This window comes from Pinus tabuliformis, chromosome 9 (genome assembly GCF_031772625.1).
Source record: "Pinus tabuliformis cultivar Carrire ecotype Pingquan chromosome 9, CPIR1, whole genome shotgun sequence".
Taxonomy (NCBI): Eukaryota; Viridiplantae; Streptophyta; class Pinopsida; order Pinales; family Pinaceae; genus Pinus; species Pinus tabuliformis.
This window is the reverse complement of record NC_142307.1, coordinates 611,576,619-611,581,150: the sequence shown is the minus strand read 5'-3', so window position 1 is coordinate 611,581,150 and position 4,532 is coordinate 611,576,619. Positions and strand designations below refer to the sequence as shown.

The 4,532-nt window shown below is 36.0% G+C and overlaps 1 pseudogene; it reads right to left on the bottom strand.

Moving 5' to 3' along the window:
* Window positions 1-3,060: 3,060 nt before the first annotated feature.
* On the bottom strand, window positions 3,061-3,366 carry LOC149150083 (nucleoside diphosphate kinase 1 pseudogene; annotated as a pseudogene).
* Between the last annotated feature and the right edge of the window lie 1,166 nt (window positions 3,367-4,532).

Here is a 4,532-nt window from a genome sequence, read left to right as displayed (position 1 = left end):
TGGTTTGGTTAAACAAATGTTGGATATGGCCAACAACCTTTACATTATGGATTATAACTTCATACTTGGGTTGAGTGCTTTTGAGTCATCTCTGAAGAGGGAGAAGAAATTCCGTAGTCCCAAAAAAATAGAATAAGAGAAGAAAATGAAGTGGTGGCTCGGAAATTGATTTGAATGTCTCTTCATTTGAATATGAATTGTTTCAATTTCAATACCTTAACAAATGGGGGCATCCTCGCTCTGACAATGTATCTTCTATGGTTAAGCTTCATAGAGAAATGAGGTCAATATATTTTAAATTAGTGTATATAAATATCACCATTTTTTAAAATAAGTAGTGTGCATATGTTTGCAAAGGTGTAACAACCCATTATCGTCGCTTCAATCCAAGGAAATATACAAAGACAGTGCCATTCTAGTTTACTTACTCACAATTGATTTAATTCTCGTTTTTGTGTGTATTATTTTGCATTTTAAAATTGGTTATAATGATAATTCATTGTTATATTATAATTATAGGACCTTTTCTTAGAGATGTTCCCTCCTTGGAACATGCTCGATCGGTTGACAACTCTCTATTTAATGATTTTTTGGGTTTGAAATATGCTACAATTTCAATTCTTTTACGTATCAATTCAGATATCTTTGTTCTCAATTTTCTTTTGTTAGTGTATATGACATTGTTAATGTATTATCTATGTATATGTCAAGTAACTTTAGAATAAATAGGGAAGCATCATCTTCTATAATAATTGATATTTCATCTCCAGTATTTCCTAATTCTCCTATAGCATACCTTCTCATCTTGAATATTCAATTGTTCTACAGATGCAAATCATCCTTTATTATTTTAACCTTAACATGAATAGGAGAATGCTATAAGGATTGAAATGATTTGGAAATGGAATGACCCATTTTTAAGAGTAGGAATTATTTACAAGCTAATAAAAATATATATATGGTTGTGATCTCATGAATGGAATGACCCATTTTTAAGAGTAGGAATTATTTACAAGCTAATAAAAATATATATATGGTTGTGATCTCATTAAAGCTTCATGAGCTTCTTGTTTTATCTAAGCTGTCATTGTAAAGATATTATCGTGAAGCTTGGAGTGTTCAAGATATTCTTTTAAAACTCTTAAGTATATCATTTCATGAAATCGTGCACCATTTTCCTTTCGTAAACTTCATTTAAAAATCTCATCATAATTTATTACACTGAAGGTGTTACTCTATAAAGTTGGCTGGGAAAACACTGTCATGCCCCAACCAATCCTGAAACCTCGTCATCCTCCGACGAGTTAAAAATTGACAGGTGGAAAGGGTTTGTGAGACAAGAAATTTCCGAATTTGTTAATGATTGTTGGGCTTTGTATACATATTGGTGTGTTGTTTAAAACCCCAACGTCGGTCATTAGGTTGTAGTACTCGATTATATTTTCATCGAGCTCGTCTCTCTATATTTTCTACCTTTCCTAAAGGCAACAAATCCCTCGACATTAATGCACAGAAGAAGACTGAGGCACTCCGACTCAAATTTGTTGTGGCCAAAGATTATAAGAGTAACGATGGAATCAAACCTTTAAAGAAAAAGCTTAATAAATTGGCAAAATTATGGGGATATTCATCCAAAGAAGCTCTGGAGGTCAAATCGATATACATCCTGATTGAAAATTTGATCGCCCGGGATAGAATATTGAACGATTCCATCAAGTCGCCCAAGCAAAATATAGGGGAGATATGGCGTTAGTATAAGGGATGTAATAATTGGGAAGGCTTGTTGGACCCCTTGGAAGAGAATCTGAGATGATATATTTTCAAATATGGCGACTTCGTGTAGGCCACCTACAACGCTATGGAATTTGATCTAAAGTCCCAATAATATGGTTGTTGTAAATATGCCTCGAGCTCATTGCTTAACAAAGCGGGGATGAAGAATTATGGATATAATATGACACGGTACATCCATGCCACTTCTGGAATCATGTTTCCCAATCGGTTAACACAATTTTTTTCATCGAATGGATTAGATTGGGTGTCCAGACGAAGCAGCTGGGTGGGCTTCGTGGCCATCTGCAACGACGAGCAGGAGATCAGCAGGCTTGGGAGGAGAGACATCGTTGTGTCGTACAGAGGAACCGTGACGCCATTGGAATGGGCAGAAAATCTAAAGGACTTTCTCACGCCTGCAGTGACAAAGAGTAAAATCAAAATAAAATACCCTTATGGGTGTTTCCTGGAGCCCAAGGTGGAGAGTGGGTTTTGGAGTCTTTTCACTACCAAAAACCCCGAATTCCATAGCGCTTTGGATCAGTCGTGAACGAGGTTAGAAGATTGGTACAACTATACAGGGAAAAGAAATAACTATAACAATCACTGGCCACATCTTGGGTGCATCCTTGGCTATACTGACAGACTATTGATCTATCAAGTGGTCAGTTTCGACAAGAAAACTGGTAATTCTAAAATTATAGTGACTGTGTTTTCTTTCAGCGGGCCACATGTGGGTAACTGTGTTTGAGCTGATAAAATGGAGGAAATGGGATGAAAATTCCTGAGAATAGTTAACACCCAAGATGTGATCACCAAGTTTCCAAGCTTGGTTCTCAACGAGAGTTGCGTGTTGTAGCAGAAACACTCAAAAAATGTGGTGGTGTTGAAGATCATAGACATTCTAAACAGGATGCCATGGGATTACTGTCATGTTGGAATAGAGCTTCGTGTGAACAACAAGCATTCTCCATATCTGAAACTTGACGCATACATGATTTGTTGTCATGATATTTTCGTTTTCCTCCGACGAGTTAAAAATTGAAAGGTCGAAAGGGTTTGTGAGCCAGGTGGAAAGGATCTGGGTCGCCAGCCCCTTCACCTTGTACAACCCCTTCACCTCATACAAAGTTTGATTCTCGAAGGAAGAGACAACACTAAACGGAATATCCTTGAAACAAACCGACTCTACTTGGAAATGACATAATCAGAAAACTCAGTCAAACTTGTTGGACTTGGGAATTGCATTGCTAATATATCATAAACCTAAGAATGCAAGTTGCTCTGCTAATCCACCACACTTTCAAGAAACCAAAGTGTTATTTCTTTCTTTATGCTATCAATTGTGTCACTGCCATGGATAGGGTTCCTTTCAACCTCTACAGCAAAGTCACCTCTAATAGTTATGGATTTAGGTATTGTAGCAGTTGTAGCTTCGATAATTTTCCTACCAATTGCAATAGCAACCTTCCCCTCCCAGACCACAGCTACAAGAAGGTCGGAAATTATGTACTTTGTCAATCCAGGAAGAAAGGTCTTTAAAGACAAATCCTTGTAGTGTTTCTTCACAAATGATCTCTCTATAGCCACCATATTCATACTTTTCAAAATAAATCCCTTCTTCTCAAACCTAGATATAATTTCTCCCACCAATCCACGTTGCATGTTGATAATTTCTCCCACCAATCTATGTTGCATGTTATCAAACTTAATCATGATGAAGGTATTCTTCATAATGAATCTTTCGATAGTTCAAAAGCAAGCAAATACTAGGTTTCTCGACATGGATAAGGACACAATGATGCGCAGTTAGAATGTTACCTACACTAACGCGCAGTTAGAATCTTACCTAGAAACACTCACTGGCATAATTTTATGAATTGATCCATGACTCTGACAAATGTTGTGGGAAATTAAAATGCAACGAAACCTAGAGGAGGGGAGTTGTCACATGGCATCCTTCACATGCGTGTCTAACGCATGTAGTCTATAAAAAATAAAAAAAAATGTGTCACTTTGCAGTACAATGTGGAAAATACATACTATGCCAAGGTTTCTTTATGGTGGGTTTTGGAATGATTAAACCAATAGTGGAGCACATGCTAGCTTCTCTTTTCACTAAAAGTTGCATTTCACTATTGATAGCTAAATTCTTCCACTTCCATTATGTTTTTGGCAGTTGACGCTGACCACCAATTCTCCAATTATGTGGCTTTCTTAACAAATAGATCATGGATAAGACTCTAAACTTCACCCATAGATCTAGTTAACAATATTATAATGCCAAGATTTGCATCAATCCAATAATAAGCATTAAAATACCACGATATAGATTGTTACCATAAAAAATATAACATGGTCAAGCTTTAGACTAACTCAAGAAATAACAGTACTTAGAACTACTAGTATAATTGCATGAGATAATGCAGCCACTTCAACATTCAGGAACGATTATAATGGAATTGTATGCTGCCAAATGTAGGAAATAATTTTGTGATTCTAAGTGTATTATGTGATCATAAAAAGTAGAAATGAGAACCATCCAAATGTGATGCCAAGGGACAATGATAAAACTTTGAAATATAACATGTGCCTTGAGTTGTATTAAGGTTTTAAAATGTGTCCAATAAATTTATCATTTCCATAGCATATTTATAACATACGATGTCATCAAAGCAACAATTAAAATCATGAATAACAATGGAACCATGGACGTCGAATGTAAAGCAATGGGTGTTGATCTTAGTATGCAAGTGTAA